Source organism: Mobula hypostoma, chromosome 5 (assembly GCF_963921235.1).
Source record: "Mobula hypostoma chromosome 5, sMobHyp1.1, whole genome shotgun sequence".
NCBI classification, from domain to species: domain Eukaryota; kingdom Metazoa; phylum Chordata; class Chondrichthyes; order Myliobatiformes; family Myliobatidae; genus Mobula; species Mobula hypostoma.
Window position 1 is genome coordinate 116,330,994 of NC_086101.1, and position 9,805 is coordinate 116,340,798.

Sequence of the window (9,805 nt, forward strand, 5' to 3'; positions counted from 1 at the left end):
AAGAGCCAATGCTGTTGACTTGTGATGGTACATAAATTTGGGCTGGCCCAAGTCTCTTAGGCAGGAGTTGATATATTTCATCATCAGCCTTGAACCACTTCAGCACTGTGGATATAAGAGTTGCTGGACTATGGTCATTGAAGCAGGTTACCACGTCCTTCTTGGGCACCGGTATAATTGAAACCGCTTGAAGCAGGTGGCTACCTCAGGCTGCCGAGGTGAGAGGTTAACGATCTCTGTGAAGCTCCAGCCAGTTGGTCAGCACAGGGTTGGATAGGGGGCTTGGGCAAGGATAGGGGGTTAGAGCTGGGATTGGGGGTAATGGCAGGGAATTAGAGTTTGGTAGGGGGTCAAGGGAATGGTAAGGGTTGTGGCTGGTGTTTGGGGGAGCACGGGTTTGAGGAGTCAGGAATGAAGGGTTGATGAAGTGCAGGGGGCGATGTGAGCCACCTTGGGCGAGTTGTAGAGTAGTAGTGGTAGCGAAGGATCAGAAGGATCCCGCGCCGGCGTTGGAAGATCGAGAAAAGTCGGATCCGATGGGGTAGGTGTGAGCGGTCTCAGTTCAGAGGTGGACAGAACGCTCTTTGGAGAGTCGGCAATTTCCGGAAGCTCCCGAGCGCACTTAGTGTGGTGACTCGGCTATTTCCGGAAGCGTGTTGACCCGTCGTCGGAAATTACCGAACTCTCTTCGGCTGTGCCGGCAACTTCCGCTTCCTCTCTCTCTCTGCGCTGCAGCGGTGCTGCGTTATCGGGCGGCGAGCTCCCGTTCGAAATCTACCGCCATCCGCCACCCTGAAGCTCTCTGTCGGACTGCACGGAGCAGGGCAGGACGCCTACAACACCCCTCGGTAAGCCAGCGCCTAAATTTAGCGAGAAAATGCATTTAAAGAAGAATTTCTCACTGCAGTGTGTGGAGATTGTCTGTGATGAGTCCACTATCGTTAAATATACTGAACACACTGGAGAGAGTGCCTGTATCAGAGGGCCTTAGTTATGCGGACAGACTGAAAGGAGTTGGTGTTAATATCACGCGTACTGAGCTAAAGTGGGAAGACTTCTGCATGCCGGGCCACGGGCACCTTCAGGGTGGAGAAGCAACACCTTGTATTCCGTCTGGGTCTCCAACCTGATGGCATTAATATCCATTTCTCACTCCAGTAAAAAAAATCCCTCCCCTCTCCTATTCCGCACTCGGCCTCTTCTCACCTGCCCTTCACCTCCCCCGGGCCCTCTCCTCCTCCTCCTCCTATGGGTGGCTTTCCTCTCCAAATCACATTCCTTCCTCCCCAGCCCTCCTCACTTCACCCATCACCTTCCAGCTATCCTCCTTCCCCTCCCTCCCACCACCTTTTTATCCTGGCATCTTCACCCCTTCCTTTCTAATCCTGAAGAAGGGTCTCGGCCTGAAATATTGTCTATTCATGCCAGACCTGCTGAGTTCCTCCAGCATTGATCCTGTTATAGTTACTATTCTATAGATTTGCTGAGTAAGCCTGCAAGAAAATCAATCTCAAATTGTATATGGTGAGATATAGGTACGTTGATAATAATATTTACTTTGAAATTTAGAAGTTTACAGGGTTATGAAATGCATTGATAGGGCTAATAGAATCTCTTTTCCCCTGCATTGTAGAGACAAAGAGGGCAGTACTCTTAAGGTGCCAGGGAGAAGTTTAGAAAGGATTCAAGAACCAAACGTCCGCATGAAGGGTCCCGATCGTCCACAGATGCTGCCCGACCTGCTGAGATCTTTGAGTGGCTGGTTCTTTCATGTGAGGGGTAAGTTTTGTTTTAGTGAGATGACTGGTTGAATTTGGAACGTGCTGCCAGGGGAGGTGGTGTTGGGGGGAGGCAGTTTAAATGGTTTGGCACTGACCAGATGGGCTGAAAGGCCCCCTCCTGTCCTCTACTTTTCAGTGACTATAGTTTCATGACTGTGAATGCCTGACTGCGTACCATAAACTGTGTCCATCCACACCATTGTGTGGTTCCCTGTCGTCTTCAGTCAGGGCTGTTTTTTAAAAACCCATTCTCTTACCTCTGCTTGTTAACCTTTCGAATCAGGAACCTATCGATCTCTGCCTTGATTTGGCCTCCGCTGCAAATTTGTCACTGGCTCATCTCAGTTCTAAAGGGAGCGTCCCTTTAATCTGAGGTTGTGCCCTCGATTCTTGGGCTCTCCCTTCCCTCCGTTCTGTCCTGGCCTTTCAGTGTCCAGGGGGTTTCAGTGAGATCCCCCTTCTGAATTCTGAGAAAATGGCTATTCCAAGGGGCATAATTTTAAGGTGATTGAGGAGAGGGGATGTCAGGCAGAGTGGCGGAAGGCTCTGCTGTGGGGTGCTGGTTGAGGCCCGTACATTAGGAGCATTTAAGAGAGAGCCACGTGGATGATAGAAAATGGAGGGCTATGTTGAAAGGAAGGGTTAGGTTAAAGGGTTGGCACAACTTTGTGTCTGAAGGGCCTGTACTGTTATGTTTCACCGCCTAGCTGAGGGAATGAACAGCTGATATTTCGGGCCTGGCGAATGCAGGGTCTCAGATGCTGCCTGACCTGCTGAGTTTCTCCAACTCTTAGTGTGTGTGCTGTGAGGGGAACACAGAAGAGTACAGCACAGGAACAGGCCCCTCGACTCATGGTGCTGTGCCGAACCAACTAAAAATCAGATCAAAAACACCCAAACGCTAATCCCTCCATCGTTCTCACATCCGTGAGCCCTTCCAAATGTTTCTTAAAAGCCTCTAATGTATTCGCCTCGCCCATCGTACCAGGCAGCACATTCCTGGCATCCGCCACTCACTGAGTAAAAAGCTTACCCCTCACATCCCCATTTGAACCTACCCCCTCTCACCTTCATCATGTCCTCTAGTGTCAGACATTTCAACCCTGGGAAACAGATACTCTCTGTCTACTTTATCTATGCCTCTCATAATCTTATAAACCTCTATCAGATCTCCCCTTAGCCTCGGACCCTCCAGGGAAAACAGCCCAAGTTTATCTAGCCTCCCATAATGGTACTTGCCTTCTAAACCAGCCAGCATCCCAGTGAAATGTTGGGGCTAATTAAAGTATTGTGCCAGTTACTGGCAGAGATGTGTAGCCCTTTCTGTGATCTGTAATACAGGGAGCATGAACTGTAGATTCCCATCAACCAGGAGTTTTCTCTTGATCTTTCTCTTGAATCTTCTGTTGTGTTTTTGGGGGTCTGCTCCATCCTGAGCAGGCGGGAATGGTCTGCTGCCTCTGGGTGAAATGAAGGGCTTGTACATGAATGAACCGGCTACAAGCCTTGCAAACTTGGAGCCACGTTGCTTAGATCAAGGTACATTTATTATCAAAGTACGTATGCAGTGTACAACCCTGAGACTCGTCTTCTCCAGACAGCCACGAAACAAAGACCATCACAGAAACAATTCCAAGAAATGTTAAACCTCACCCCCACACACATCACATCGTGCAAATAGCAACCAGAACATCTAACCCGTCCCCCATGCTGTTCTCAGTCAGGAAGGTCTGCGATGCACTGCGACTGTATGTCTGAAGTTTTCCGAGTGCTGAATTGTGTGACTTGACCTTTGCAGGACCACGGCTTCTGAGAACCCTGTCTGGGAACGTTTGAAGTACCCGAGCACCTTCTCACTGCATCCCCAGGTACAGTTGTATGTATGGCTGCGTTCCGTCCTGCTGCAGCCATTGACACGACACTTGCCCCTCTCCATGGCAAGGTGTTCGCCAGTTGTGGCTCAGAGCAACACACAAGCCCGGATGAGGAAGCAGTGGTGGTCTGACCTGTGACCCCTCTGTGCCAAAATTTTCCGGGACAAGTACTGAGTGGGCACTCTTGTTGTTGGAGCTGATTAGAAGTGTGTGATTGATGATCAGTTTAGACATTGTCTGAGGCGTTTCCATGTAGTATCTGTACCCCCGAGAACCTCGTCTGTGCACTGGGAATGTTTGAAGTGTTCTTTCTGCTGCATTGCAAGGTGACAAAAAGTAGTGGATGCATCACAGGACAAGTGCCAAGTGTTCACCGTGATAACATATGCTGATCTAATCCCATCTGTCCTGGGGTGGGTGGGCAGGGAGTGAGTGCTTCACTCTGCCGGAGGGGCTGAATTGTATGACTTTCCTCTGCAGGGTGTCCGTGAAGCTGGAGGCTGAGATGGGAAAGTGTCTTGAGTCTGATGTTGGCGGCGTTGCTGCAGGTATGTATCGTCACATTTCATCCTGCTGCAGCCACTGACACGACACTTGCCCCTCTCCATGACAAGGTGTTTGCCAGTTGTGGCTCAGAGTAACACACAAGCCCGGACAAGGAAGCAGTGGCGGTCTGACCTGTGACTCCTCTGTGCCAAAAATTCCTGGGACAAGTGCTGAGTGGGCGCTGTCGTCAATTGGAGCTGTTAGAAGTGGCAGGAACCGTGTGCTCTGGGTATTGATCATGCAGGGGTGCAGCAAAGAAGCAAGCCCTTCGGGCCATTGAGTATGTGCTAACCACCAGCCAACCCTTCAGCAAACATTTTTTTTATTCTCTTATGGTCCCACTGGAGGAACTGGAGCACCTGCGGGGGTGGTTGGGGGCATGTGGTCACGGGATGAGTACAATCTCCGTACAGGGATGTGCTCAAGGACTGATTGGAACCTGTGTCACTGGTGATGTGAGGTGAAATGTCAGGGCTATTCAACAGAATGTTTTACCCAGAGTCGGCAGATGTGTCGACCTTTCTGTGATCTGTAATACGGGGAGAGTGGAGTGTAGGCTCACATTGACCGGGAGTTTATTCCTGATCTTGCTGTAGTGCAGGTTAATCATCATCTGTGGTCCTTGAGGGAAATGGGTGGGGTGGGGGTGGTTGGCACATAATGAACCTGCTACAAAGCTTGGAGGCTTGCAAACCAGGTCCTTGGAGTGGATGTTCTTTGTCGAGTGGTCTGGTATACACTGAGACTGTATATCAGAGGATTAGAAGGGTGTTTCCATTGAATCCTATTTGCTGAACGTGGGTCAGTTCCCTGATCGGTGCGGTTCTGCACAGTGGGTAGAGATACCTCAAGTCCTGGAAGACCCAGGTTCAATCCTGAGCTGAGTCATCCATGTGCGAGGAGTTTCCTTAAGGTACAGGAGCAGAATTTTGCCATTTGACACATCGAGTCTGCTCTGCCATTTCATTATGGCTGATCCATTTTTCCTCTTGGCCCCAATTTCCTGCCTTCTCCCCGTATCTCTTCATGCCCTGTCTAATGAGGAACCTATCAACCTCTTTTTAAATATACCCAAAGACTTGGCCTTCATAGCTGGCAACAAAATTCATAGATTAGTCACTCTGGCTAAAGAAATTCCTCCCCATCTCCATTCTAAAAGGATGTCCCTCTATTATGAAGCTGTACCCTTTGCTCTTACACACTCCCATCATAGGAAACATCCTCTGAACATTGACTATCGAGGCCTTTCAACATTCTTCTGAATTCCAGTGAGTACAGGTCCAGGGCCATCAATCAGTGCCCAAATAGTAATGCTTTTTATTCCTGGAATCATTCCTGTGAACCTCTTCTGAACCCTCCCCCACGACAGTGCATCTTTTTTAGATAACGGGCCCAAAACTGCTCACAATACTCCAAGTGAGGCCTCGCCAGTGCCTTAAAGCCTCAAAGTTTACACTTTCTCCCGGTGGCAGTGTGGGTTTCCCTCGGGTGCTCTGCTTTCCTGCAATGTCCCAACAATGTGTAAAGAGTCCCCTCGTGTGTGGCTGAGGGGTAGGATGTGATGAGAATGGAGGGGAGGGGTGTGAATAGAAAGTATGTGTAAGTGGGTCAGTGAGGACTTTGTCTGAGACATTTCTATGCTGAATGTCTGCCTCTGAGAGCCTCGTCTGCACCGGGAATGATTGAAGTGTTTGGGCAGCTTTTTGCTGCATCTTGCAGTGAAAGTGTTCACTGTGACAATGTACACAGATGTGATCGTGCCTGCCCGGGGGGGTGGGCGTGCTTCACTCCATGTCTGAGGGCTGAATTGTGTGACTTTCCTCTGTAGGGTGTCTGTGACGAAGACGGAGGCTGAGGTGGGGAAGTGACTGATAGCGCACCTGCTCCAGGTATGGCTGGGTGTATTGCTGCGTTCCGTCCTGCTGCAGCCACTGACACGACACTTGCCCCTCTCCGTGACAAGGTGTTTGCCAGTTGTGGCTCAGAGCGACACACAAGCCCGGACAAGGAAGCAGTGGCGGTCTGACCTGTGACCCCTCTGTGCCAAAAATTCCTGGGACAAATGCTGAGCCGGGCGAGGTGGTTACCTGGGGTGTTGTTGGTGGGAAGGGGTCTCTGAAGTGGAGAGAAATGTCACTGACACAGCTGTTCTCTGGTAGAACTGTGTATGTGGGATGGGGGGAGTTTGTATGTTCTCACTGTGACCATTTGAGTTTCTGTTGGGTACTCCAGTATCCACCCCGATCCCAACTACGTATAGGGTCGGGGTAATTGGACGTTGTAAGTATGTGGGTGAGGGCTTGGATCTGCGGTGCGTTGGTGGGAATGTGACGAGAATAAAATGTGATTGGAGGAAACGGATGATTAATGGTTAGCACAGATTCACTGGGCCGAAGGGTCTTCATAGAACAGCACTATGTAGGGATGGGCCATTTGGCCCACAATGCTGTGCTGAACCAGATAAAAAACCAGATCAAAAACACCCAAACACTAAACCCCCCTATCTACATAATGTCCATATCCCTTTATCTTCCTTACATTCATGTGCCTATCCAAACGTCTCTTCAAAGCCTCTAATGTATTTGCCTGTACCATCACTATAGGCAGTGCATTCCAGACAACTACCACTCTTGAGTAGATAAAAAAGATCTTACATCCCCCTCTCACCTTCAATGCCATCTGGTATTAGACATTTCTACCTTGGGAAAAAGATGCTCCTGGTCTACTCTATCTATACCTCTCATGATCTTGTAAACCTTTATCAGATCTTCCCTTAGGCTCTGCTGCTACAGAGAAGACAATCCAAGTTTATCCAGCCTTTTGTGATAGCACATGCCCTCTCAACCAGGCAGCACCTTGGCAAACCTCTTCTGCACCTTTCTGTTAAATGCCTTGCAGCGCCAGAGACCAGCATCAAATTCTGGCCTTGCGTGGAGTTTGCACAGTCTCCACAGTAACAGTCTCCTTTGGCCCAAGGAGCAGGTCTGAAAAGTGGGAGGAAACAGGAGCTCCTGGAGGAGACTTCACGCGGTCACAGGGAGAACGTACAATCTCTATATTTACAGAAAATGGTGAGAGTTGAACCCGGGTCACCGGTGCTGTAACAGCACTCTGCTAACAGCTGCGGTTTCTTCCCTCATCCCAAAGGTCTTCTGCTGAACTCCTCCTTTCTGTGTGTTTGTGTGGTGGGGGGGGGTTGTATGTTCTCCCTGTGACCGTGTGTGGGAGTGCATCACTATCTGAGGGCTGAATTGTGTGACTTTCCTCTGCAGGTTGTGCATTGAAGACGGAGGCTGAGGTGGGGAAGTGACTGATAGCGCACCTGCTCCAGGTATGGCTGGGTGTATTGCTGCGTTCCGTCCTGCTGCAGCCACTGACACGACACTTGCCCCTCTCCGTGACAAGGTGTTTGCCAGTTGTGGCTCAGAGCGACACACAAGCCCGGACAAGGAAGCAGTGGTGGTCTGACCTGTGACCCCTCTGTGCCAAAAATTCCTGGGACAAATGCTGAGCCGGGCGAGGTGGTTACCTTGGGGTGTTGTCGGCGGGAAGGGGTCTCTGAAGTGGAGAGAAATGTCACTGACACAGCTGTTCTCTGGTAGAACTGTGTATGTGGGATGGGGGGAGTTTGTATGTTCTCACTGTGACCATTTGAGTTTCTGTTGGGTACTCCAGTATCCACCCCCAACCCAACTACGTGTAGGGTCGGGTTAAATGGATGCTGTAAATATGTGGGTGAGGGCTTGGATCTGCGGTGCATTGGTGGAAATGTGACAAGAATAAAATGTGATTGGAGGAAACGAGTGGTTAATGGTTAGCACAGATTCACTGGGCCGAAGGATCTTCATAGAACAGCACTGCATAGGGACAGGCCATTTGGCTCAACAGTGTTGTGCTGAACCAGCTAAAAAGCCAATCAAAAACACCCAAACACTAATCCCTCCTACCCACACCATGACCATATCCCTCCATCTTCCTTGCATCCACGTGCCTGTCCAAATGTCTCTTCATAGTCTCTAATGTGTTTGCCTCTACCACCATACCAGACAGCGCATTCTGGGCATCCACCTGTCTCTTGAGTAGAAAAACTTACCCCTCACATCCTCTTTGAACTGACCCCCTCTCACCTTCAGTGCCGTCAGGTACTAGACATTTCAACCCTGGGAAACGGATACTCCCATAATCTCTCTATCAGATCTCCCCTTAGGCTCTGCTGCTACAGAGAAGACAATCCAAGTTTATCCAACGTTTTGTGGTAGCAGATGCCCTCTCAACCAGGCAGCACCTTGGCAAACCTCTTCCACACCTTTCTGTTAAATGCCTTGCAGTGCGAGAGACCAGGGTCAGATTCTGGCCTTGTGTGGAGTTTGCACAGTCTCCTTTAGCCAAGGAGCCTGTGCTTCCTAATTATACACATCTGACCAATTAACCTACTATGCCTTGTGTCTTTGGAAAGTGGGGGGAAATGGGAGCTCCTGGAGGAGACCCCACACGGTCACAGGGAGAAAGTACAAAACTCCTTACAGGCAGCGGTGGGAATTGAACCCCGGTCACCAGTGCTGTGCTAACAGCTTTGGTTTCCTCCCTCATCCCAAAGGTGTGCGGGTCTCTGCTGAGCTCCTTCTTTCCCTGTGGGTGATGGTGCTGTTCTCTCTGTAGCAAAGCCTGTACTGTTGTCCGTGCTGGGATGTTGACTGTGCTGCCAAAGGATGTCCAGGATAGCAAAGATGCTGTCCCATTCTTTAAGATGTTCCATGTTGGCTACAGACATGGGTGCCATGATGGTGTAGCCATTAGTGTGATGCTGTTACAGCTCGGGGCATTCCACAGTTCAAGTCCAGTGTCGTCTGTAAGGATCCCTGTGGCGGCGTGGGTTTCCTCTAGGTGCTCCAGTTTCCTCCCACAGTCCAAAGATGAACTGTTTGGTCTGTCCTGTGATTACACCAGGGTAAAATCTGGCTCCGCTCGTTGGGCCGGAAGTGCCTATTCCACGTTGTATCTCTAAATAAACACTAAACAGTAACCTGTTACCTTGTGTTCACAGCACAGTTTCTCAACTGGGGAGCAGATGAGAGGACTCGTGATTGGAATAGTCACAGCTTTGTACTGGAAAGACTGCTGAAGCCCAAATCCTGGAGTCTGTTGTTATTTTCTGTTCATTAAAACAAATACACACTGCTTGCTTTGTCTGAATGTTGCAGTCAATTACAAATTCACTATAGACTTCTGATTTATGAAAAATATCAGGAATGTTGCAGGATCTGCAGAGTTGCAGAGAATGGTTTAGAAGGCAGGAGTTTAGAGCAATGGGGGGGACTTTTTAGTTTATTTGCTGTGATATGTATTGTTATTAGCAAATATTTCTACAGAAGTCGTTTGCCATTACCATTGCTGCCCTTACGGCAGGTGACCTTACAAGGGTATGTAAAATCATGAGGGGAATAGATAGGGTGAATTCTTAAGTCTTTTCCCGGGGTCCATTGTAATGTGAACAAAGTCACTCGAGAAACACTGAAGTTAGTGGATATAGAAGTGTTTTATTCAACAAAATGAGGCACTCTGGAGGAAGAGACCTTTTGGCCCAATATTACATGACATTTTATA

At 49.3% G+C, this 9,805-nt stretch overlaps 1 long non-coding RNA gene across 1 annotated transcript; it reads left to right on the plus strand.

Annotated features, from left to right (window-relative positions):
- The first annotated feature begins 712 nt into the window (after positions 1–712).
- On the plus strand, positions 713–9,379 carry LOC134346268 (uncharacterized). The gene is made up of 7 exons (XR_010017885.1): positions 713–848; positions 1,634–1,779; positions 3,580–3,649; positions 4,136–4,203; positions 6,030–6,090; positions 7,474–7,532; positions 9,246–9,379. It is a non-coding gene; the product is annotated as an uncharacterized LOC134346268 (long non-coding RNA).
- The last annotated feature ends 426 nt before the right edge of the window (positions 9,380–9,805 follow it).